The sequence below is a fragment of the Engraulis encrasicolus genome, chromosome 13 (assembly GCF_034702125.1).
Source record: "Engraulis encrasicolus isolate BLACKSEA-1 chromosome 13, IST_EnEncr_1.0, whole genome shotgun sequence".
Classification (NCBI taxonomy): domain Eukaryota; kingdom Metazoa; phylum Chordata; class Actinopteri; order Clupeiformes; family Engraulidae; genus Engraulis; species Engraulis encrasicolus.
Genome location: NC_085869.1, coordinates 42,891,652 through 42,919,373, shown reverse-complemented (window position 1 = coordinate 42,919,373; position 27,722 = coordinate 42,891,652). Strand labels below are relative to the sequence as shown.

Genomic DNA, 27,722 nt, shown 5'->3' with positions numbered 1-27,722 from the left:
AGTGGCATGAACAGCCCTGCTGCAAGCTGCCACACTAAGTTTTAAACTTTCAGTGCCTCTATTGCTTTTTAAATGTAGCCTAGTTTCAAAACACCCTGTTTTACTTTGGAAACGGTAATGCCATGGCATGTGCATACAGTAGCATGCGTGTGCCTGAAAGTCATTAAGTGGGTCGAAAAAAACGGGAATGCTGTTTAAGTGCGTCGCATTTAAACTGCCAATCTAAACTAGCAAGCTGTAACACTAAGAGTATGCTATGATGCAATCACCCGCAGTTTAAAGTTGAAGTCGGTGTTGTTATCAGTCACTGTCAATTCGGCGTTTGAAGGAGTTAAACCGGCGAACACCGGTGAAGCAGCCCAGTGTGTGTGTGTCTGTGTATGTGTGTGCACGCACGCGAGGGAGAGACAGATGGAGCGAGAAAAAGTGATCAATGAGGAGCGACACAGTCATTGCTGTAGGCAGATGTCAGATTTGGAAGATATACTGCAAAACAGTCCAGGAACTATAATGAAACTTTAAGGGGGTTCGAGAAGGCTTGCTAAGCCATAATACTAGGAGATATTATGTTTTAACACATGGGGTAGCGCCGTGTCCTCTCAGACACCGCGGGAGCAATAATGGCATGCGAGTGATTATCACTGAATAAACTTCTAAATCCCTCCTAAACGTAACTCGCCACTCATGTTGTGTGCAATATAAGGGTACACTTCTCTCACAAAGTGATAGCAACCAAATGTTTCAAGAATCTCGGTCGCTGTTGCTGGAGTGTTGCAGCGAACACCGGTGAAGCATCCCAGTGGGCGTGTGTGTGTGTGTGTGTGTGTGTGTGTGTGTGTGTGTGCACGTGTGCACGTTAGGGAGAGACTGAAGGAGCGAGAAAAAGAGATCAGCGCAGAGCGGAACAGTTGCTGTAATCAGATAACTGCTCAACGAACCCAATAGTCCAGGACCTAATGAAACGTTTTGGGGTTTCGAGAAGAGGCTTGCTAAGCCATAGGCTACTTTAGCTTACGTACAGGAATATTTTTTTTAACACATGGGGTAGCGCCTGTCAGTGCGTGTCGACACCGCGGGAGCAATAATGGCATGCGAGTGATTATCACTGAATAAACGTCTAAATCCCTCCTAAACGTATCTCGCCACTCACATTGTGTGCAACATAAGGGTACACTTCTCCCACAAAGTGATAGCAACCAAACGTTTCAAGAATGTCGGTCGCTGTTGCTTGCATTCATTGCGTCTCCCCCCGTCCCCGTGCTTGGGATATTCAGCGTAAATAAACAGATAGTACCCACTGATGTGCAGGCGCAGGCTGGGACTGTGTTTCCATTCGAGTTTCTGGTCGGCTCCGGGTGTGACATAGGTTAATTACGTTCGATTTTGATCTCGTTAGAGTTAGAGGTGGCGTGGGGCTTGATATTAACTAAGACAATATCGAAATGGATGAAGTTTGATGCGTCAATCAGAAAGGGAGATTGTTGTGATTTGTCCCGCCCCTCTCCCCTCTTCCTGAAACAAAGCAGGGTGAAAGCAGCGAGGTCTTGTTTCTCCACAACTAAAACAAATTATGGTGTGCCCATTTTTTATTTTTTAGAAAAGTGACAAATCTAAAATTCATTCACTCACTTTGCAATGCGGATGATGATCAAGTCAGGCTATTTACTGTCACTGCCTGCTTCAAAGGCAATGGTATATCAAGTATAATATAGGCCTACATTTGTAAAATAGGCCTAAACAATCTTTGTGTCATCCCAAACATTTCTCAAATGTGCAGTCAAGCTCTGTTGCCACTGTCAAGCCACAGTCCTTTGAATGTGTCAAGCCAAATAATAAAAATAAATAAATAAATAAATAAAAATGAATAAAAGCGCCAAAGTATGTGAGCTATTCCTTTTTAAGTGGATGTAATACTGTATAAGCATTAAGCAGACACTTTAAAAAAAAATGCTCAATGGGCTTCAGACATGATTGTCATTTTCATGTTATTCATGTTATGGCGTGATGACAGGATTTTTTTTATTTAAATGATACTGATTGGTGCATATTTTTCTCTTTTTTTCTCTGCATACAGATGGCTGGTCGAAAAACCCCATTGTGGCAGCACTTCACCGAGGACACTTCAGGGAAGGCTCGGTGTAATATCTGCGATTTTCCAGTGGGTATGGGGAGTGAAACAGCAAAAAGTAAGAACACAACCAATATGTGGACCCACTTAAAACGGCATCACCCGGAGACCCACGCTACTGCTCTTAAAGAAAGGGATGGAAACTCTACGGCTTCCAGACAGCCTACTGTTGGAGAAATGTTTGATGCACAACGGAAATGGCCAAATTCGGATAACAGATCCAAAAAGATTGATGTAGCAATCATGGAGATGATCGCCACTGACAACCAGCCCTTTACAGTTGCTGCAGATGTCGGCTTTAAAAGGTTGATGGCAATGCTGGAGCCCAGATATTCTCTAAAATCAGAAAAGTATTATCGCACTGTGGTTTTTCAAGATGTCCACTCCAAGGTTGAAAAGAAAATCAAAGAGTTACTCACCCTGGAAAACGCAGGCCCTCATCTGTCATTTACCACTGATTGTTGGTCAGGAGAGACAGAATCTTTGATGAGTCTGACCTGCCATTTCATCGACAAAGAATGGAAAAGGCAACAAATTGTCCTTAATGTCAAAGCAATGCATGGTTCGCACACAGGGGAATACATAAGCGATGTGTTCCTCGGCCTACTAAAGTACTGGGACATTGATGTGGAGAGAGTCGTGTTGGTCCTCCGTGACAGTGGAGCAAACATGATTAAAGCAATGAGGCTCGCTGAAGTTCCTGATTTGAGCTGCAGTGCTCATACTCTTCAACTGGTTGTTAATGATGGAATTAACAGCCAGCGAGCTGTGGCAGACATTGCTGCTAAATTGAAATCATCAGCAACCCACTTCAACCATTCAGTGCTGGCCAAACAGCGTTTGAGGGAGATCCAAAAAGAGCTTGACCTTCCTCAGCACAGAATCATCCAGTCTGTTCCCACACGCTGGAACTCCACCCTGCATATGCTGGAGAGCATGCTGGAGCAGAGGCGGGCACTCACTGTGTATGCAGGGGAACATGGGAAGATATCGGTCTTGACAGCAGATCAGTGGACTCTTGTGGATAATTTGATTGCCACATTGAGCCCACTGGAACAAGTTACACTTGAAATGAGTAGGTCCGACTCTACTATTTCATGTGTCATTCCATGCATCACGGTGCTTAAGATGTTGCTGGAAGCCGAAGGTCCCAAGACGAGGGGAATCGGAACACTCCGCGACACTATGCTGAAAAGCTTGAAGGGCCGATTCGACAAGTCAGAAACAACAAGATGCTTGGTCCTTGCCACAATACTGGACCCTCGCTACAAGGGTCATGCCTTGGCAACTGCCACAGTCACAAGTGCCAAGGACTGGATTAAAGAAGAACATCACAATCTAATTGAGGCTGAAAAGCAACACAGGGCTGCGTCAGAAGGTCAAGCCGAAGACCCAAAAAAGAGGAGAGTGGAGGAAGGAGAGGAAGTGGAGGAAGTCGCTGGTCCATCTGACATGTTGGAGAAAATGTATGCCAGCCTTCTTGCACAAGGAGGACCAACCCCGGGTGAAGCTGATGAGGAAGATGACCTGTTGTTCTCACATCAGCTGGACCTGTACTTGAGAGAGCCATTAATTGACAGGCAGAGAGGCCAGCCACTTGAATGGTGGAAACAAAATTCGGTGCGACTGCCCCACCTGGCTAAACCTGCCAGAAAGTTTCTCAGCTCTCCCCCCTCCTCTGTGCCCAGCGAGAGGGTCTTCAGCGAGGTCAGCCACATATATGATAAGAATAGGTCCAGACTGACAGGGGAACATGCTGAGCGGCTCTGCTTCCTCCATTACAATCTACAGCTCCTTAACTGGGATTATTGAAAATGTACAGTGAGTGATGTGTGGGGTAACTAAAGACTTTTAAGAGTCTTTCATGCAGATTATGCACAATTTTGTTTATTTTTATTTTTTTTATTTTTTTTTACACAACTAAAGACTATTAAGAGTCTGTCATGCACATTTTTGTTTATTTATTGTTATTACTATTATTTTAAAAAAATGTGTTACTTGTTCTTAACGTCAGTTCAGTCACTTGAAATATTTATTATTTTATGTTATTCAGGTTTTATAAAAGCACCAAGACACTTTATTTTTGTATTACTTGGTTGTTCATTGTTCATTGTTTTTTACTTAAAGTTCTACCTCAATTTGATTATGTTAAATAAATGGCTATTTATTTTTAACTTGAGACCTGGAATATTTGTCATTTTTTAAACCTTTTTTTTAACCCATATCGGTATCGGAAATCGGGTATCGGAAATCGGGTATCGGCCATGGGCCATGGGGAAAAAATCGGTATCGCATCGGCCATCAAAAAACCCGTATCGGTCGACCCCTAATGAAGACATATTAAGAGGTTAATAATAGTCACCTTAAGCTTCCACAGCACTCTCCAATAACTGAGGTACTGACTGGTTAGGGGTGCATCCCAATATGTGACCTTGCCTCCTCCACTTGCCTCCTCCACTCGCTTCTCGTCATGATGACATCACTGACAACAGCATTATATTTCAATATCTTGCAAAAGCTCAATTGTAAAGTATTTTTCTCATTTGCAACTGGGATGGTGAATGAAAAACAGTCCCTCAAAAGTTGTTGTGGCGAGGCTGACAGCTGGGAAACTTTATCGTTTTCTCCACGGAGGAGGGGCTAGGAGGCGGGACGAGGAGACAAGCGCAAGTGGAGGAGGCAAGGTCGCATATTGGGATGCACCCTAGGAGTCTTTAAGATCCTTGTAGTTGGCCTTGTAGCTGCCCGTTCACAAACATTGACATTCAATATATGTCACCCCACAGGACGCAATTTGTGTTAAGAAATTTAACTTGTAGTTAATATTACTGTCTTGAGTTTTATTCACATTCACATAACTTATCTTAATATGAAGTTAATATTTATGCAATCATGCCAAATGCTTCATACATTATTCAAAATGTTGTTGGTTAATTTTTATATATATTATATTCCAGATTTCATTAATGTTACAGTCACACCGTAGGATATTTGACATAAACCTTTATATAAATCTTAACAAAAATGTTTCTTCTCATCTAAGACTAATATGAAACATAATGTACCACATCTTCTATATTTGTTTTTAAGAGGAAAAACAACAGTTTTGTAACTTAGGTTTTTAACCAATGTTACGAAAAAACAAGGCGTCACGTCTCCCACCCACTTACAGACAGAATTGCAACACATGTGGTTTGATCCTGGTGCAGATATGATCCATTCTGTCTTCTGCTTTCGAACACATCTGTGGCATACGTAAACACCTTAGTCATGGCCTGTGGTTGGTTACTACTTTATGCAAGTTTCCTCCCACTCTGTTTCTTACAGTATCACTCACCACAATAAGACCTAAGCCATCTGCCTTTCCAAACCATAACCTGGGTGTTCTCACTTAAGGCTAGTAGAAGGAATTAAACTGTCTTTTCTGGGTCCTCTTACCAATGTAAAGGATTAGGTTGCCTCCTCTCTCCAAACTGTCATCTTGCTAATAGAAAAGGTTAGGCCGTGCTGTGTAAGTCGTTGCTGTTGTCTAAATATTCTGAGTCACATCTGTCCAAATGGATGACAATATCTATGCGAATGCTGAGGACTTCGACCTGCAGGAGATACGGTCCAAAGGGAGACACCCAGAGACTGGTCCACCACCATCCCTGCCATCAGGTATGGACACTACAAGGAGACACAGGGCCCTTCTCAAAACATAGGACAGTGTCCTTCCAAGTGCATCATCCTAATTAGTCACACCCAGTGATTGGATACTCTTTATTAGTCACACCCAGTGATTGGATACTGTAGAGTTCACCAAAGAGTATCCAATCACTGGGCGTGACTAATTAGGCTGATACACTTGGAAGGACACTGTCCTAGGTTTTGAGAAAGGCCCAATATATACTTTGTCTATAGGGGGAATTTGTCTCGGGCTTCACAGTCACTGCGTCACAAACTCACATAGCTCACATACTACGTAGCTCATAGTTGGCGCTAATAAGGAACTTCTGTCTCTGAACATTCTTTTACTGTATAGTTTCTCTGGTACAATCAGAGAACTTAGAATACAGGGAGAAGATTCAGTCTGATTGGTTCCCATTGTAGCCAGTTAGCTTTGCATGTAAGCTTATACTGCAGTTCCTCTTCAGTGTCCACTAGTTGAAGAGCATTGGTAAGTCTTTCATGTGGGAAAATGTATGGAATGGAAAAGGGAGCCCATATGCTAAATACATTGCTACTGCAATTTCCAGTCACAAATCTCATCAACAAAATATTCCTGATAAGCACTATGGCTGGTGTTTAATAATAGGCTGTATTGTCAAATCTTTCAGGTGTCTAGTTTTACAGCAGGGAAGAAGATTTCGACCTGTACTCGCTAGCATCCCGCTAATGTTTATGGGTTTGGTCTCATAAATTGAGCTTTGTGACACAGTAATAATCTAGTGGCACAAAATAATCGAAACGCTACTCAAATGAGGTCTTATTATTTCTAGCGTCGAACTGAATATTAATATTTCCTGGCAAAAAAGTATAAAAAATCTAAAAAAAATTATAATAGTAGAAAACTCAATTGACACCCATTCATTTTGCACTTAGGTTTGGATTAGGGTTAGCCAGTTGTGGCTAGTAGCTAGTTCCGGGAGTGAACACCCCCTGGTACAATGAACCGAGTTGAACGGAGTGTATGCTTTGTCTTCTTCTCTCCACTCCTGTAGGAGCAACAGACAGGCGCTGCAGATGGACTGCTGTGTGTCTGGGGATACTGTGTGTTCTGCTGCTGGGGCTCTCCATAGGACTGGCTGTCTGGCTACTGACTGAGAGAGATCAGCTTCTGACCAATCACAACAACCTGCTCAACGAAAGAGATCAGCTGCTGACCAATCACAACAACCTGCTCAACGAGAGAGATCAGCTGCTGACCAATCAGAGCAACCTGCTTGAGGAGAGAGATCAGCTACTGACCAATCAGAGCAACCTGCTCAACATGATAGTTCAGAATTGCTATAAGAGTGGTGGTGAGACTAGTATTTTATGTGTTAAGTATGCTAAGGATTGTTTAGCATGGAGCGGGCTCCACTCTTAAAGTGATACTGTCCCATTTTTGGAAATAATCTCATATTAGTTAAATTAGATAAACTATTGAGTTTTACCTTTCTCCTGTACTTTCAACCGTTCTCTGAGTACGGCAGTGCAAATTTTACCTCCAAGCTAGCAGTTAACATTGACTCCTATGAGACCAGTTAGCCGCCAGCTGGTCTCATAGGACTCAATGTGAACTGCTAGCATGGAGGAAAAAATTGCACTGCCATACTCAGAGAACGGTTGAAAGTACAGGAGAAAGGCAAAACTCAATTATTTAACCCAAGGGGAGGTGTACGCTTAATATAAGATTATTTCCAAAAACCGGACAGTATCAATTTAAATACTTTGACTGGATGGTGCTGGCCCAAATGTTCAACTCAGTTTTTCAAAAAAAGAGGCTGCCCCTTGATAAAAAAACACTTTGTCTTTATGCAAGGGGCAGCGTTTTTTATGAAAACCTAAGTATGCTACTGTGAACATCCAAATGTTTCTATGACAAACATTACTGGCAGACATTAAGCTGAAGGAAGAAGAAATCCGCACTCAAAAACTGCGTCTCATTATTTATCTATATTACCACCATGTCCAAAAAGCAAACGCGTTTCGGCTAACAAGCCTTCATCAGTGCGTGGTACTCAGAACAAAGAAAGGGGTGCATCTTATCAAAGGGGAGGTGAGAGGTCACAAGCTGCAGGTGGATCACATGATAGTGGGTGGCACCCAAGGGTGCAAAAACACAGTATAGCCTATAGGCCGGAACAAAAATACACCGTCTATATCTTTAAAACAAAAGGAACAATAAAGAATGGAAAAAAGAAAAAGAAAAACAAGGCTGGAATTGTAGGATGTCTAAAAAAACAAAATGTTATGAAGGCAGCAGCAAGTAGGCCTACCATCGCTGGCCATAGCAAACATTAAGACTAATAAATGTAATGACATAACCAGTAATCAAAACATATTTACTGAGAAATTGTATTTATGGAGGAAACAGCAGCCTTCACTCATACCTACCCCTTCATCCCCATAGATAAATAAATAAATAAATAATGGGCTAAACCCCATCAGTGCGCAATATACCCAACCCCCATGACGCCCGTTTTCCCATCAGAGCCCAGTGAACCTACAAAAGAAAAGAAAGTACAATACATTATAAGAAACTAGTTAGCGTTAGTTCTTCATTAAGCCCATTAGGTTGGACTGTTTGGAGCGTAAATATCCAATAGGCCTCTCTTTGGAGCAGGAGGCGCTCCCTGTCACCACCTTGTTTAAGAGGCTTGACTAACTCGCTGCCCTGGAATCTCAGTGTACACACATCGTGGCCACATTCATTAAAGTGTCTTGCCACGGGAGACTTAATGTCATGATTACGTATGTTGCTTTTGTGTTCGTTTATTCGTATTCTTAGTTCACGTTTAGTTTTCCCAACGTAGCCAAATCCGCACGGACATTTCAACAAATAGACCACAAAAGTGGTGCGGCATGTTATTCTCCCCCTCACAGAGAATGACCTGCCGGTACGCGGGTGTAGAAAGGCATTGCCCTTAATCATTGCATTGCAGTTTACGCAGTTTTTGCAGGGGTAGTTACCCGGGTCAAGATTAGTAAGCCAGTTAGTAGGTGGGGTGAAACTATCAGCCCTTACCAAAGAATCTCGCACATTTGGAAATCTTTTAAAAGCAAAAAGAGGAGGATCTTGGAAGGAGTGGCCAATCTGCGAGTCGCTAGACAGTATGTGCCAATGCCTTTTCACAGTTGCCTTCACGTCAGAGGAAAGAGGAGAAAAGGTTGAAGACAAAACAATGCGGTTATCAGACTTGACATCTTTTTTCTCAAGCAAGGATTCCCGTTCCATGTTACGTGCCCTGTCTAAACATGAGTCCAGATTTTCACGGTCGTAACCTTTTGACAAAAAACGTTCATAAATAATTTTGGCTTGGCTCTCAAAATCGTCAGCAGTACTGCAAATTCTCCTCATACGCAGGAATTGACTATAGGGGAGAGATTTCTTCATTGAGGGAGGGTGATAGCTTTTAGAATGTAAAAAGTTATTTCTATCAGTAGGTTTTCGAAAAACCGACCTCTGGAGAACCGGACCTGTGGACCTAGAAACATTCACATCAAGGAAAGAAATAGATGACTTGTCATACTCCAAAGTGAAATGTATCGAATCCAGCCTAGAATTCAGAAAGTCATGGAAATTGTGAAGTTGTTCCTCAGTGCCTTTAAACACAAAGAATATGTCATCAATAAAGCGAAAATAGCATTTAAGACATTGCAAGAAAGAATTTTTAGAAGAATAAACAAAGTCCTCCTCAAATTTGCCCATGAACAGGTTTGCGTAATTTGGGGCAAATGGGGAACCCATGGCGGTCCCCTTCACCTGATGGTAAAAACTGTTCTCGTATTTGAAGTAGTTCATGTTGAGCACAATGTGTGCCAGATCCCATAAGAATGACGACGGGGGTTCATCCACATCCCGTGATTTGAGATAATGATCTAACGCGGATAAGCCAAGGTCGTGTGGGATGTTTGTGTAGAGGCTTGTAATGTCCATAGTGCACAGGAAGTCATCATTGGAAACATTGACATTCATAAGTTTGCTTAGAAAGTCAGATGTGTCTCTTAGGTAAGAGGGCAAGGACCAGACGATGGGTTTAATATACCAGTCCACATATTGTGAAATGCCCTCGGTGAGAGATTGACAACCAGCTACAATAGGGCGTCCGGGAACAGTGATGTCACATTTTTTGTGTATCTTGGGCAAGGTGTAAAAGACAGGTCGGACAGGGTGTTGCTGAAGTAAAAATTCATGTTCGTTTTTAGTGATGTAGTTCTCAGTCCTGCCAGTGCTCAGTGTGCGTTTTATGGAGTTAAAAAAACGGCCAGTTGGATCACACATGAGCGGCGCGTAAAACTCCTTGTCTCCCAATTGTCGTAGGATTTCATTGCGGTATGCCTCTTTATCTTGTAATACTATTCCTCCGCCTTTATCTGCATTTTTAATCACAATGGTGTCATCTTCAGATAAAGTTCGTAGAGCAGCCCGCTCGGAATGTGAGAGATTTGGATAAAAATGTTGGGGCTTCTCTAATTGTTTAGAGACATCCTGATCTACCAGACGGCAAAAGGTTTGGACTGAGGGGTTAAGAACATGGGGCATGAAAGTACTTTTGGGTCGAAAATGGCTCTTAGGCGAGTTATCCTGGGGGGCAGTCGGTTCTCTAGGTGGGGCAGGGGGGGCCGGATTTGTTGTGAAAAAAGCTCTCAATTTCACAGATCTGAAGAATTTGAAAAGTTCATTTTTTGTCATGAAAGGGTCTGTGTGCTTAGATGGAACAAAAGAGAGGCCCTTTGAGAGAACAGCAGTCTCCTCCGCTTAAGTCAAAAAAAGTGCGCAACAGCGCCTCCGAGCTTACTCAAGCCCGTTAGTAAACGGGGCTTACGCGCGATTTCATCACTTGCGCACTTTGGGTGGGGCCAGGCCAAAATCAGGGAGTTCCCAATGTTAATCAATCCTAAGCGGATTCTCCCGTCCACTTAAGCGTGTTTGCCTTTACGCGCATCAAAGGGCTGTAGTAAGGTCAAGCGCCACTATGAGGTAAAATGTAATATTGCATTTGATGCTGGCTTGGCTCGCATTTTGAACATGTTACACGGTATGCTTTGTTGATGTTCCTTACCGTCAGCGTGAGTCCAAATCGAAATTCATTCACAGTTCCACATAAACATCCTACATTAGAATAATTGTGACAAAATATGACCAGCTGCCCAGAGCATGTTCTCATATCGATGAACTTACAAACAAAAGCAGGTAATTAATGAATCAGTATGAGGATCATCATGTTGTCTCCACGGACGGTAACCAAAACCAAAAACACCTCGTTGCAGGTTGCACCATGCACAAGTTCTAGGCTAAATTGACAAGGCACGTCAGACTAAAGACCGCTGTTCCAGTCGTCCTCACAGCCACCCAAAGTATGCCTAGCCTATTCAAAAACAACCTTCACCATTTTTACAATGTTGTAGCCACGACGTTAAGTAAAGGTTTTTTATTTCAACTCCTCCACTTGTGTGATTTATTGGAACTCGTGCATATGTGCATGTAACCTATTAAACTTTCTGAACTGATGCCCGACATACAAAACCACCACATGCTGAGGTAGGCTACAGGTTGTCCTATCTGTTTTTGTAAGGCAGAACATATTTCCTGAATGTCATTACAGCTAAACGTAAAAGGTAGGCCTACATATCAGAGCATGTCTTTGGCATTTCGCTTCTGGTCTCTATTACACCCCATCAGCTCCGCGTTTAAGTCCTGGCTTGGCATTGCATGCCCATGTCCAATTAATTCCCATGTCTGCGACAGAATATAAAGTTTTTTTTATCTCCGTTTTTTTAATGACGATCGATTTCCTTGTTCCTTGAACTTTAACTTTGAATTTAAAACCACGTGGCAAAAGTCCTCTTGCAAAAGCATTTCAAAATCTAACCTCCACTCCTTTTCACAAACTCAAGGCAAGTATTGGAGGTGAGATAACGAGATGGAAACGCGATGTGTCCCTTTGGCGGGAACTCAGCTGAGCGTTTTGGTGCGCAACAGATAAATATAATAAACATGATTAAACGTTTTGTTAAAAATGGAATTTGGCGTGTTGCATGGACAATTCCGGAAATCAAAAAGTGATTTAAAATGCTGATAATTCCCACAGTAAAACAAACACATAGTAGGCCTATTTGCTGACTTTTAAAAGTGCTTCTCCGCTTCTCTGTACAGCAGCGTGACATTAAAATAATTGGAAATATGTGGATCTCAGCTGTCCGTCTGCATATTACACTTAGGCTACATGCATGCTGAAGAATGAACAAGGAAATCGATCGTCATGAAAAAACGGAGAGTTTATATTCTGTCGCAGACATGGGAATTAATTGGACATGGGCATGCAATGCCAAGCCAGGACTTAAACGCGCAGCTGATGGGGTGTAATAGAGACCAGAAGCGAAATGCCAAAGACATGCTGATATGTAGGGCGATCTTTTTACGTTTAGCTGGAATGACATTCAGGAAATATATTCTGCCTTACAAAACAGATAGGACACCCTGTAGTCTACCTCAGTATGGTGGTTTTGTATCTCGGGCATCAGTTCAGAAAGTTTAATAGGTTACATGCATATGCACGAGTTCCAATAAATCACAAAAGTGGAGGAGTTGCAATAAAAACCCTTTACTTAACGTCGTGGCTACTGGTTAATTAATTACCTGCTTTTGTTTGTAAGTTCACCGATATGAGAACATGCTCTGGGCAGCTGGTCATATTTCGTCACAATTAATGTAGGACGTGTATGTGGAACTGTGAATGAATTTCGATTTGGACTCACGTGGACGGTAAGGAACATCAACAAAGCATACCGTGTAACATGTTCAAAATGCGAGCCAAGCGAGCATCAAATGCAATATTACATTTTACCTCATAGTGGCGCTTGACCTTACTACAGCCCTTTGATGCGCGTAAAGGCAAACACGCTTAAGTGGACGGGAGAATCCGCGTAGGATTGATTAACATGGGGAACTCCCTGATTTTGGCCTGCCCCCCCCCCAAAGTGCGCAAGTGATGAAATCGCGCGTAAGCCCCGTTTACTCACGGGCTTGAGTAAGCTCAGAGGCGCTGTTGCGCACTTTTTTTGACTTAAGCGGGTGGGAGAATTCCGCCCTAAGAGCTCTGCTGGATAGGTTTATCACATTTGATACCTCCGTGTCTGCCACCGTCTCCCTGCGTAACCGGTGTTTCTTGCCAGCCCTTCGTGTCGGTCTCCTCTTGTATTTCTGGCCCGAGGTCCGTGTGTCCCCTCCTGGTGTAAAAAATTGCGTGCGGTACCTGCTGACGTAGTTTCACTTGCAGATTCATCAGTTGAGAGGCCACTGGAGTAGGAGTCGACCGTACGACGGCCGCTGCGCCATCTGCGCGCAGGTGCCGGGTTGAAGAGCCAGCTGTAGACTCGATCGTTTTTGTAGTCCATGGTGTCACGGCGATACTTCCGCAATTTGGTTTCCATTATTTCTTTCCTGTATGTATCCAAAAGTGAAGTGCAGCGCTCATCTATCTCCTTTAGTTTATTAGCATCAAAAGTGTCCTGCATCTCTTTTTGAACCTCGGTAATTTCAGCTCGTGCTTTGGAGATTTCTGCATTCGTGTGCTCAATGACCAAAAGCATCAGGTCCAATGAACATTTATTAGTGATCTCACACCATTTCTTGCAGAAGGCCTCATCCTCACGTCCTATGGTGGGTTCTTTGTCGATCCTGAGTCCTCTTGGAATGCGCTTGTTTCTGAAGTAGTGCGATAGAGTTGATCCATGCAATTCATTCCGTACTTCTGTCTTTTTCGCCTTTTCAAGTCGCTCGAATAGGGATCCAAAGGCATCGGTGAAAAGGCTCTGATTCGGTGGGAAAAGAATCCTTTCAGAGTCAGCGTCAGAAAAAAATAGGGTGGAAGCCCTTGCTTCAGTTAGTTTATCTATATCTGTGTAGGACATGGTGGTATTGGTATGAAGGAGCGGCGTCAAAAAAGTAGACTTCAAGTATTGGCAGAGGACGCGCTCAACTTCTTGGAAAACTGAAAAGCTTTTGGGTGCGAGATAAAAAGCGTCAACTTAAGGAAGAAGAAATCCGCACTCACAAACTGCGTCTCATTATTTATTTATATTACCACCATGTCCAAAAAGCAAACGCGTTTCGGCTAACAAGCCTTCATCAGTGCATGGTACTCAGAACAAAGAAAGGGGTGCATCTTATCAAAGGGGAGGTGAGAGGTCACAAGCTGCAGGTGGATCACATGATAGTGGGTGGCACCCAAGGGTGCAAAAACACAGTATAGCCTATAGGCCGGAACAAAAATACACCGTCTATATCTTTAAAACAAAAGGAACAATAAAGAATGGAAAAAAGAAAAAGAAAAACAAGGTTTTTCTTTTTCTTTTTTCCATTCTTTATTGTTCTATATCTTTAAAACAAAAGGAACAATTCCTCCCATTAAAAGGGCTGAACAACATATTACACATTTATGTCTATATTCACATTCATTACACATTCATTTCTATATGCAGCCCGATGTCTCCTCTGCCGTGTCAATGAAGGTCTGTCACCTAACTCATTACAACTGTAAAACAAAGCCTGGGGAGTGTTAGTAAACTCATCCCAACTGTCCCTTAACAACTTGACTAGGCTTTTGATCCCTCTGTCTTTCAAGCACTTGTGGTTTTCTCTATGGGATGTATTTACTCCAGGAGGAAAATGCGAAGGAAATCGTAATTCAAATCGTTTTACAAAAACGGAAATCGTTAAAAAAAAAAAAAAAAAAAAGTAAAAAAAAAAAAAAATTTTTTTTTTTTTTTTACATTTTCGAAACTATGGCGGCCAAATTTAAACTATGGCGGGCCGCCATAGTTTCCTCAATGTATGGGAAACACTGATTATGGGATGGTCAGAACCAGGCTTAAGCCGGGCATACACTGTGCAATATTTTCACTCGTGGGTCTTAAGCTTCTGCTCACACTGCACGATGGAATTTCACTGTTTTAAAGTTCACAACTCACGACTCACGTTCTCACACTACACGAGCCGACAGTCGGATGCGAGCGAAATGCTTCCACCGTACGAAGCGACAGGCATGTTTCCCCGGTCTGCAGAGGAGGGAACATGCGCACCTGAGGTGGAGATGAGGTCGCACTCAACAGCGAATCGCACGGCCCTATTCATTTGTGCATGTGAAGTGTCAAATCGGGTCGTAGCACTGCTTTAACTGTGCGATTTACGCACGAGCCACGACCAGAATTTCAAACAGTTTTGATTTTCTTGCGACCCTGCGATTGCACGATCGTGAGGCGAAATCGCTTGTCGTTACCCCATGTACACTGCACGATGCGAGACTCACGATTGACCTGCGATTGAGCAAGAAATCGGCCCGACTCTCAAAAAGTCGTGCGAGTGCCAAATCGGGGCAAAAACGGGGCAAAAGTCGCACAGTGTAAGCCCAGCTTTAGGCAGTTCTGCGCGATCAGCCTAGGGTCTCGTCCTTTGGCTCAGTGAGTCGTACCTGTGCCTCCGAACTGTTAAGTAACTGAGAGAGTGTGAGCTCGAGCCTCTGTCACATGAGCGGGTGGTTAATCTTCAGAGCCCATAGATATCGAGTTGAGTGTGGGGTAGGTGTCTGGAGCAGTGTGGGGTAGGGGTGGGCGATATACCATCTGCAAAATTATTGTGAATGTTGCTTTGACGATGTGCAAGTTTGCAATATCAAGATATATTTTTGAAATTGTTAAAGGTGCGCTGTGTTGAATGTGGCCATAATGGGTATTCCAACTATGCTGCTCATTGAAACTGGGTTGCCTATTTCCAAATTTGATCTTTTCCTGTATGTTTACTAAGTAATAGGGATGGGCATACGGTGAAAATTTCTTTGTCGATCGTTGGGAGAATTAATGATTAATAATCGGTTAACATTAACATTTTTATATTAAAAACAGCACATATTTAGGCCCACCATGCCCTATAAGCTTACTCTTGTATAACAAAAAATACATCAAAAACATCATGTTTTTCTTCGAGGATTTGTTTTTATTAACAACACAAGTGTCAAGTGATTAAAAAGAAAAGTTAAACCTGAATTGGTGCGCAAAGCGCAAACGAGGGAGACTTCCAGTTGCGAGCCAACAACGAAAGCACATAACGGTGCAGACATCAAGGCGAGGCTAGATTGAGATGAATCACCGCCATCTTTTACAAGGCTTGGATTCGCGGTGTTCAAGTGATACATCATAGTCGTTGTCGATGAACTGTATTTTAAGGGTTTATTTGCAAAACGGAAAATGGTCCCAAGCCACACTGTGCCGAGACCTCTTCATGGTTAGGCAAAGCCGGCTCTACGGAAGCTCGCATGTAACAAACAAGTCAAGAGGTACAGTGATATGTACGGCTCTGACGGTGATGGTGAGATATTGCCCCCTGCTGCCTAAATTGTGTAGGTGTAACAGCGAAATGCATTGCATTGAGGACGTGCACTAATAACCTACATTCAAGTTTTTTTATTTTTTTATTTTAACGGTTCGTCGGCGAAAATTAATTTCCTCGACTAAATGTTTAATGATCAATCATCGGTTAATCGGTTAACTTAATTATGCCCATCCCTACTAAGTAATAAACTAAAATGTACGAAATGACAAAAGTTAGGGATGGGCATACGGTGAAAATTTCTTCGTCGATCGTCGGGAGAATTAATGATTAATAATCGGTTAACCATTAACATTTTTATATTAAAAACAGCACACATTTAGGCCCACCATGCCTTATACTCTTGTATAACAAAAATACATCAAAAACATCATGTTTTTCTTTGAGGATTTGTTTTTTATTAACAACACAAGTGTCAAGTGATTAATAAGAAAAGTTAAACCTGAAATGCGCAAACGAGGGAGGCTTCAAGTTGCGAGCCAACAACGAAGGCACAACGGTGCAGACATCGAGGCGAGGCTATGTTGAGATGAATCACCGCCGTCTTTTACAAGGCTTGGATGCGCGGTGTTCAAGTGATACACCATGGACGTTGTCTATTAACTGTATTTGTAATTCACATTGCAGTAATTACAGTACACTTTGTCATTTTCTAACCGAAAGTAGAATGAGATTAGCCAACATTTCCAGGCAAAGAAAACACCATTTCTAGAGCCAAATAGATCGAAATTTACCTCAAAATAGCAATGCAATTTTGTTACAAACAATATCCAACACAAAATGATCACTTACAGACTCATATTGTCCAAGACTCAAGTGTGAAAAGATATGAATTGCAGGAGAGATGAAGTCCGGTGGCTTTACGGCAGAAAACACTTGAAAAAACTGGCTGCAACCAACCAGGAAGTAGAGCTGCGCTTAATTCGCAGTACCGCGAGAAAGTCCACTAGGTGGCGGTATTCACCATAGGATTTACGTGAGAGAAACTAAACTCAGGCATGGAATTAAATGGAAGGCAGAACAACCTACATTCAAGTTTTTGTTTTGTTTTTGTTAAACGGTTCGTCTGCGAAAATTAATTTCTTCGACTAAATGTTTAATGATCAATCATCGGTTAATCGGTTAATTATGCCCATCCCTAACAAAAGTACAATAATTTTTGCAGCTAGAATGTCTATTTCTGGAAATCAAAAATGGCGGATCATGGAGAAGATCCCCGTTTTCATGAAAGAAAACTGCAATTTTCCCGATAATGAAAAATTTGATGGTGTGGTGGTAAGTATTTGTGAAAAAGGTAACATTAGTGAATGGGTAGCATGAATTCTGGAAATAAACAACTAAAAATCTTACACAGTGCACCTTTAAGTCAACAAAAACAATAGGCAAGAAGTGAGTTGGCAGTCCTGCTGGTGTGAGTACTGCACCATGTGTATTACCTGTAGCGTTATTTTAGCACAAAAAAGCTTGCGTCAGGCTAGCTGGCAGCAGCAGTAGAATACAGTTGTAGAAAATGCATGCAGTTGTGTGTGACGTTACATGCAGTCAAAGCCTTCCTGGGGAATCAGTTTGTGGCCTTGTGTAATTGTCCCAGAAAGTGAGTAATTTTGTGCTACTTTTGAATGTTTAATTAAGACTTAATGTTGAAAAATACTTGTTTAGTCATTAGTTTTTTATCAAATAGTTTTTTTCATTAGTTTTTTTTTATCAAATAAGCTTAGCTATTGTTAACATTCAAAAATATTTTTTTCCCATATCGCCCATCCCAGGTGTGGGGTTAAGTGCCATGCTCAAGAGCACCTCAGTGATGGAGTGAGAGAGGTAGGGGAAGGTGGGATTTGATCCTGCAATCCTCTCACCTGAATCTGATCTAGTGTGTGTGTGTGTGTGTGTGTGTGTGTGTGTGTGTGTGTGTGTGTGTGTGTGTGTGTGTGTGTGTGTGTGTGTGTTTACTTTGTGCAGAGAGGCCCAGCTGTCCCACCGGATGGGAAGTTTTTGGGTGCAACTGTTACCACAACGACAGACAGTCTAGAACTTGGTCTGATAGCAGGAGTTACTGCCAGTCTCTTGGGGGAGACCTGGTGACCATCAAGAGCCCAGAGAAACAGGTAAACCAAGATCCCATCCATTTCACCAAAGCATAACTGCTGACCAGTTAGCATCTGGAAACGGCATTGCAACCCCCCCAACACACACAGACACAGACACAGACACAGACACAGACACACACACACACACACTGTATGCTAATACGTTCCCTGCCTCTCTTTATCTCTCCCTCTCTCTTGTGTAGTGGTTCATAACTAACAAGTACTACGCTGGCTGGATTGGACTGAAGAAGGGGCCAGATGGCAACTGGAGATGGACTGATGACACACCAGTCTCCACATGGTAGTGGCCTTGTTCAAACACACACGCATGCACACACACGAGCACACACACACACACACACACATGCACGCACACACGCACGCACACACACACACACACACACACACACACACACACACAATATCTTAGACAGTGATGTGTCTCAAGCATTCTTCTGTGTTCCTTTCTTACTCTCTCTCTCTACATCTCTCTCTCTCTCTGTTTTGGAAATGGCAGGTACTGGTACCCTGGAAAGCCAAGGTCAGGTGATTGTGTGGTTATCCATCAATCTTACACCACCAACCACAAAACCTGGCATGATTATCACTGTAATCACCCCGGGCATTGGGCCTTGTGTGAGAAGCCGGCCTACCCACAGAAATAGCAGCTGCCTTACAGATTGAGATGACCGTGGCGGTATTCCAAGAACCTAAGTTATATAAAACCAGGTGAGGTTAACCTTGAGTAAAAGTGAGGCAAAGTGGCGAGTCCTCACCTGTGGGCTATGTAAGTTAATAGCAGATGTATCCCTTTATGTATTCACTTAGCCAGGTTTATCACTTCCTTGTTCCTGGAATACTCCATGTTTGTCCTCTGCAGCTTGTTTACTGCTGCATTTTGCTTTGCTCTGCTGTAACTAAAGGTGGTCCAACTGTGTACTGATGTACTCTGTATTCACCTCACACTCCATACGTGCTATGTGCTGTATGTCCTCCTTGTAAGTCACTTTTGATAAAAGTGTTAAATGTATTGTAATGTAAGGAAATAAACTTGATTTGTAAACAAATGTTCAGTAGCATGTCATTACTCGAATTCTGCTGTCTTAGTACACAATCCTCACCCTTCCCTGCCTCTCAATCCCTAACCCTAAATTAATCTCTCCAGTCTCCTTTCATTATCTCTCTCTCTCTCTCAGATGAAAATAATGATATTAATATTTTAATAATAGGTCCAGTTATTTTTTTGCAATTAACGTAGCCATATATTGGCTAGCTTAAATTATACGAAGCACTGAACAGCCAAAGGTGGATAAACTTTTGAGCGGTAGTATTCGTCTCATGTCTGTAGCAGCTACCACAAGCTTTCTGGTCACAAACAGGGACATCATTTTTCAATAGGTTGGTACTAGCTAATGCTTCAATATTTGCTGTTAACCACTGAACACATGTCTGATTTTATTATGGCAGTTTATCAGTCAGTGCCCACCCTCTCCTCTCTGAATTCCAGTTACATCTGGTTCATGCTTGATGTTGAAACCTACAGATTTAGACTTTCCATTCCCCCCCATGCCATTTTCATGTAAAACTTAGATCACTGATCACTTGACTTTATCTCTATCTCTATTTGTTGTCTATAAATGCTGTGTTGTCTTGCTGTATTTCAGACATGTGAAGGCAACCATGTTTGGTTTGTTTGCTTGTTGCTTCTTGATCGTTTATTTGTGTTAAATGGTGTAAAGCAAATATTTTTATGGACTTAGCCCTTATGAATCGTGCTCATTAAAATGTGATTTCTAGTATTGCACCGATACCGATATCAGTATCGCCCGGGGCCCCGATACTGCACTAAAATGGTGGTATCGGTATCGGCGAGTACCAACAAACAGGGCACCGATAGCATTTACAGATGCTCGTATGACACTTGAATGCAGCCTTGATCTTAGTTATTTTATATCAGAGGTATTTAAACAGTATTAAAAGTTCTACTTTTTACAGTATTAGTCTTTTTCTTATTTCACAAAGGTAGGCAGCAGTCTGACAAAGACATGATAGCAATGCAATTACATGGGTGGTTGACGTTTAAGGGCGTAACGCAAAAAAAAAAAAAAGTTTTTCGAATTTCTGAAAAAAATGATGGATAAAAATTGGAAAAAAATAGAAAAAAATAAAGCACTTAATGGTCTGTGGAATTTCACCTTATTTTTTGCCATTTTTGGGAAAATGTGTCTTGCATCAACACATTGCATAGGCCTGTCACACCGATGGAAAATGGAGTCACACCACAGGGAATACACTGCATTATGGTCATTTTAATCCTTTTGTATACATGACTGACATCTGAGCTCATGCTAACTTGATAATGATATTGTGTTTAATCTTAATATGTGTTTTCATTTATAAAAAACTTTTTTCCCTCCTATAAGAGCAGTCACACCACAGGACACCATAAAATGAACCTAAGCATTGCGTGACAGAAAGATTGCAATATGAAGACATATTAAGAGGTTAAGAGTCACCTTAAACTTCCACAGCACTCTCCAATAACTGAGGTACTGACTGGTTAGGAGCCAGTCTTTAAGACCCTTGTAGTTGGGCTTGCAGCTGCCTTAATTTATACATACTGTATATTATATTCCAGGTTTCATTAATGTTACAGTCACACCGCAGGACATTTGACATATAAACCTTTACATAAATCTTAACAAAAATGTTTCTTCTCATCTAAGACTAACATGAAACATAATGTACCACATCTTCTTTCATTGACATTTGTTTTTTAATGGAAAAATAACAGTTTTGTAGGTTTTAAACCAATGTTACGAAAAAACAAGCCGTCACGTCTCCCACCCACATCCAAGTAGAAGCCTATGCAGCTCTTCACTGTATATAAATTTCAATCAGAGTAGTAAGCTTAGCCTATCGATATGGTATCGGCCGATACTGCAAAGTCAGGTATCGTGTATCGTATTGGGCCAAAAAATGGTATCGGTGCAACACTAATGATTTCTCTGTCACTTTCTCTGTCATTTTTTATTTCCATGTGTCATGCTGCTCAATAGTTAATGCCAAATACTATTATCAATACCAACCATAACATGTCTGTCCTGTTTCAGTAGCTATGTTTACCGCCCTTATTTGTTGACTATTTGTTGTCCTGATTAGGCAACTAACCGACTAAGCTTATCCACAGATATAGGCATTCAGTATACATTTCCTTCAAGAAAGTTGTTATCCATTGTGCAGCACTAAATGGTTAGAGTCAACTAAAGCAGGGGGCACCATTCCATACATTGACCTAATGAAGTATTTACATTATGGATGGACACACACACACACACACACACACACACACACACACACACACACACACACACACACACACACACACACACACACACACACACACACACACATACGCACGCACACACACAAACACACTACAGTGCCCAGCACAGACAGTGCCCAATTCCAATTCTGAAATGTTTTTTTTTCCCGTTGTTAGTAGGCCTATACCCCACACACCAGTAACGTGCGCTGGGATTTATGGCTGGTGAGGCAACTTTTTCGATATCAGATTTTCAAATAAATAATTGCCAAATAGGCCTACCGACAAGTTCCATAGTCGTAGCAGCTTTCTTAAAGGCCTACATATTTTGACATACTGCATTTCCGCAGAGAAAATGCTATTAGATCTCTCTCTCTCCCTCTCTCCCTCTCTCCCTCTCTCTCTCTCTCTCTCTCTCACACACACACACACACACACACACACACACACACACACACACACACACACACACACACACACACACACACACGATTCAAACAGTGGTCTCACATAAACCACTCAGCACCAATGTGGACAGCAGAGCAGAGCAGAGGAGAGGAGAGGAGAGAAGAGAAGAGGAGTGGAGAGAGGGGGAGGAGAGGAGGAGAGAAGAGGAGAGAGGAGATGAGAGAGGAGGAGAGGGGAGGAGAAGAGAGAGGAGATGAGAGGAGAAAGGAGGAGTGGAGAGGAGCTCAAGGAGAGGAGAGGGAGAGGAGAGGAGAGGAGATGGGAAAAGAGTATCCTGGTGAACCAGTAGCCTGTAACATGGTGTCATATAGACCGCTGAGCACCACGGCGAACAAACCGGTGTGATGGCTTTTGTGATACGCACTGGATTCTCGTGCAAATGTAGGCCTACATCTACTTGTACGAGGCTACGGCAAGCGATGTGGGACAAAGGTGTGGCAGGAAGCGAATGTCAACGTAAACAGATATTACACAAGCTTCGATATGGTCACCAAATATTTTGGGACTGTCATTTCTGTTATGCCTACACCTTGGAATTAAATCAGAGTCTTGTAGTTACACGGGTATATTTGATTTACCTCAACGGTACCCTGTACTCAACTTTACAAACAGTTACCGGGCACATGAGAATCCGGTGCCCGTCACAAAAGCTAACAGAATCACGGAGGATTCTCTCTCTCCCCACGGGTCTCACAAACACAGGCTTCACACACAGGAAATTGGTCTTACCTGCCTACATCAGGTCCATGCGCCGCTCTTTTCCTTCACTTTGTGAAAGCGTTGAGGGGCGTTGTGCATGCTAATGTTACTTTAGCCGGTGCTGTTCATCCAAAGCCCCAAACGTCGCCCCAAACGTCCAAAGCAATCTGGCATTGAATATGAGTAGCCGCGAGGATTTGTGTTTCGCGAGGCTCCTTAGTCCTTAGTAAATTGTTAAGTCGTAAAATCCCATGCGAATGGTCTTCCACACATTCTCGCCGGTTGCAAACAAGACACAGGGGAAACAACAAATATTTTCTGTTGTACCACTCACTTTGAAATGATCGGGTAGTTATAATCCTCTGACCGGTCACCTGCAGTAAACCCTTCAGCTCTGTCGGTCCTCCATTATGTAGGCTATCACATATTTTCCCCTTGGAAATCCAACTTTGAGGATGCTCTTAGTTTCGTTATGAAATCCACTTGTAGCAGTCGAAGTGAACAAGCTAGCCAACAACACCGACTGACTTGTGAACTTCAGATTCGCTATGACGTAACTGGCCAGCAATACTCTCAATGCCAGAAGGAGTCTGCGGCCAGGCTACTGCTGGCCTCACCACTGTATATTTCAGTGGGCGTTATGCCAAAGCGTTCAGAGTAAAGAAATGATAATCACACGTAGAAAATAGTAGAACATTATCAGGAATTGAGGGCACACCATACATACTTCTATTAAGTGTATAAAAACGTTTAATACAATATTACCAGGTTGCATTCACAGAACGAGCAAAATGGCGCATGCGCTGAAGCTTGTTAACGAGGGATTGCGCAATCCGGGGTGAGGCCAGTTCAGAGTTGCCCCAAATTCACCGTATTCGGAGCAATTTGACATTAAATGGGCAAATATTATGATTTTGGCCACGGAAATGATTGAAAATGAGTGAAACTGTTTAAATACTGCTCAAATGGTAGTTATGGTGCAGATGTTCGAAAACAATAGCTGTTATTGTTACTATTATTCACATTTACTGCATCTCATCATTCTCATCTGGAGCTGGTGAGGCCGTGCCTCCCCTGCCGTATTGGAGTGCACGTGCCTGCCACACACACAAACCACATGCACACACTCCACAATATACATTCCTGACATCAAATGTAATCCAACCGTAGGCAAGTGACACTAGCTTCACAGAACATGCTGCCACGAGGAAGCACTGAAAATAATATAATGCAGATTTCTCCCCGCAACAACCACGTTTTTTGTCTTCCTAGGATGACACTTCCTACATTAAAGGTTGGTGTGAGTGTGAGTGATTGAATGCACATTATAAACTGTACTGTATTTATTAATAATTGTATTGTGCTGTGTTATGGAATGTGTACATAGGACATAGGAAAGTCATATGTATTTTTCCTCATTTCGTTTGCTAAATAGTGTCATTTTCCCAGGCCCAAACAGAACAGTTCAAAGAAGAAACCCGCGCAGAGAGAGTTTAGATTCCCTTCCTAAAAAAAATATCTGACCCGCGCTCTCGCGCGCACTGTCAAGTTCACGTTCTCACATCTGATAACCATTACTAGCCTGGCTAACCCAGAGAGAGCCCTAGATAAAACTGGCCGAATGGACACCCTCCTGTCCAGTCTCTTAGCACGTAGCCACGTAAAATGCCCAAATTGTATATCTAAAAACATTGACCACAGGATTCAACATTCTTTCCAACACCCCCTGTCCTGGTGCTATAGTTAGGCTACACAAACATAGCCTACTACACACCGGTAATCAACCACCAAGCTAGCAGTAGCTTTTTGTTGGAAAAGTGTTCTTCCTACCTGTAGGCCCTGATGTTGATTATACGCTGCACCTCATTATGTACTCTGTTCGCAGTCAATCCGTTGATACAGCCATTGTGGTTTGCAATCCTTCGCAGTAATCCATTTGGGTCTGATAGAGGTTATTCCAATATTGCAATTCTGTCACGGCGATCCAGCCAGGCGAGGTAAGCAACTTCTGGTGTGCCTGCACGTTATCCCACGTGTTTCAAGGAAAACCGTAGAAGGAATATAATGTTCCCAGATTTGTATTATTATTATTATTATTTTTAAAGAACGACCTTCAATGATAAGTGTCTGCACTTTTCCTTTTCCCACAAGTGCCCCCCCAGTTATCTCTAGCAAGTTTTCAGACACGGACAACCTCTGGCTCACTGAAAAACCAACCAATGCAAGCGATCCAGAGGCGTTCATTTGTGTGCTGCTGCTGCCCTCTAGTGGAGGTAGTAATGGCTTCGCGGTCAATGGCTGCAATGCAGAGATGGGCAACAAAATAAAGAAATAAAACAAAACAAAACAAAACTAAATAAAAAAAAAAATAAAAAAAAAATTAAAAAAAGGACCATATGTAGGCGACTTGCCAAGGTGTCAATATTGGGAAATATTAAACTCTGACATATGCTATTTCAGTTCCACACACTGTTATGAAATGTATTCATAGATGAAAACAGTGGCCTGTGTAATTGGTTAAACCCATAAAACACACAATTTTCAGTAGCCTACTTGAGAAATAAGACATTATGTCTAGACAAAATGTATAGAAATGTTAAGATAAAATGTAAGCTATAGAAATGAATGGTGAAATGGTCTCAGTGATAGTGTAACCGAGCGACAACTTTTTCTAAGCTTTAAATGCACTAGTCATTACGTTTGGGGTGAAAGGTCACAGCCAGGTTACAGCTGTGCAGCCGGATGTGCCAAATTTAAACCACAGCTGCATATATGAATATTTCTAAACGAATGCTTCTCTTTTTTCCTCCTTCAGTCATCTACATGGACAGCTTTGTGAAAACATTTTGACAGAATGGCAACTGGCTGAATTGATAGTCATTTTTGCAGGTAAGAAATGTTTTGGAGAAAATTGTTAATGTGCAGAATGCTTTGCAATGTATCCTATTAACCATAGTACAAGCAGCACTTTCTAGTTTAATTGGCCAGCTTACCAATTGGGACGGGGGGCAGTTTCATTATATAAATGCAGAGCAACGATTAGCTACTAGGGATATGTGACAATCATCTTTGGAAAGGTTAAGTTGTGCAGTTCTTAATGGAATATGTGGAATTGCACCCCCCCCCCCCCAAATTGTAGTTGAAAAAAAGTTTCTTCTAATCTTCAATGTTTTCTGTTGCAGATCAGGCGATAGATGAGGAGAGCTTCTTGCTACTCGATGACATCACAGTGGCATGGCAAGCCAATATCCCAAAAGTTGGCAAAAGGCTGACGTTCATGAGACAATTCAGGGAGTTTGTAAGTAAATATCTGGTAGGGCGTGAAGGTCTTTTCCATCATTTGTGTGCAGTGCATAGCATAAATACCTCATCAATTTGTTTTCAATGTAGCGCCTTGCTGAGGCCTCAGGTAATGCACTGGAGCTGACTCCATTGCATGACAGTGACAGTGACAGTGACATTGTAGAGGAAGACTGGGATGACCTGGACAATGAGGCCATCACCCAAGGGTAGCTTTCTTTTTAGCCAGCATAAAATACACACCCTCCAGTACTTTAACATCTGTGAAAAGGCGTGTGATCCTCACATCTAACTTAACTAGGGACCTTGTAACCAACCTACAGACGAAAACAATGTCACTATTTGAGAAATTTGGTTCTGCAGCAGATCATGCTGATATGGCACAGGCAACAATTCCGCTCAGCCATTTAGGGGACCAGAGTCAGAGTACAAACAGATGCAGTACTTTGGTTAGGCAGGCCATTTCATTGCACCAGTTGAAGAAAGACTTCCTGGGGCATCATATGTCCAACAAGTGGACCCTGCATCAGGAGCGGTGAGGCAGGTGTCTGCAGAAGACACCTATACAACGGATACCTGGAAGGAAACAACGGAAACTGAAACTGGATACCTCTAAGGCCTGGCAGCAGAGAAAAAGTGATTTCCTCCAGGATCTGTATATGATGGAGAGCTCTGCAAAACTCACCCTTTCTTATCAAAAGAGCTGTCAATCCCACTGGATGCAGTAGGGATATAACTGTGAAACTGTGAAGACAGGCATCCACAAATTGGGTTTACTGTATTCTGCTGTAAATAGTCTGCCATCTGCCATTATGTTAAACTCGTGGGCACTGTTCTGTTAACCAGGAGTTAAAATCACCTCAGGAGGAGGGTATTGCCTTCGACAGCGTAGTCTTCAAGTTGGTAATAAGATATACCGTTGTTCAGGGTTTGGAAGACAATTTGGCTAAACACCCTTCTGGGCTATACAGAAAGTTTTTCATTCAACTATGTGTGCCGCCGGTCGTGTAACGAAATAGAAGCAGGACTTACGCTGCCAAACAGAGGAGCAGCCCATGCACAATTAGTAACATAACAGGCAGATTTACATGTAGCTGCTGCTAACCCGTCCATGACAGGACTGAACAGGGACAGTGCACTGAATTCTCAGATTTTTTTTATCACATCACAGACAATGCTGCACTAAACGTGATGCATGATGTCTTGGAGGATGTCGGTCTGATTAACATTATTACGACGATATACACTCACCGGCCACTACATTAAGAACACCTGTTACAACTGCACATTGAGGCAAATTTCTGATCAGGCAATCACATGGTGGCAACTCAATGCATTTGTGCATGTAGACATGGTCGAGATAATGGGGAAGAAAGGTTATTTAAATGACTTTGAACATGGCATGGCTGTCAAGCCGAAAGGGCTTGATTTGAGTATTTCAGAAAATACTGATCTACTGGGATTTTCACACACAACCATCTCTCGGGTTTACAAAGAATGGTAGGAAAAAGAAAAAAAAATGCTGTAAAAAGCAATTCTGTGGGCAAAAATGCCTTGTTGATGGCAGGGGTCAGAGGAAAATGGCCAGACTGGTTTGAGCTGATACAAAGGCAAAATGTAAGTAAAATGACCACTCATTAC

The 27,722-nt window shown here is 42.3% G+C and overlaps 1 protein-coding gene and 1 long non-coding RNA gene across 2 annotated transcripts in view; one reads left to right on the top strand and one right to left on the bottom strand.

Annotated features, from left to right (window-relative positions):
* The window catches only part of LOC134461182 (C-type lectin domain family 6 member A-like), a 38,067-nt gene extending 13,054 nt beyond the window's left edge, over positions 1–25,013 (bottom strand). The window contains exon 1 of the mRNA XM_063213952.1: positions 24,612–25,013. The gene's annotated coding sequence lies outside the window, so the exon portion shown is untranslated. The remainder of the gene's footprint in view (positions 1–24,611) is intronic.
* On the top strand, positions 18,173–19,269 carry LOC134461183 (uncharacterized). Its single transcript, XR_010037244.1, has 3 exons — positions 18,173–18,307; positions 18,493–18,590; positions 18,807–19,269. It is a non-coding gene; the product is annotated as an uncharacterized LOC134461183 (long non-coding RNA).
* Positions 25,014–27,722: the final 2,709 nt, after the last annotated feature.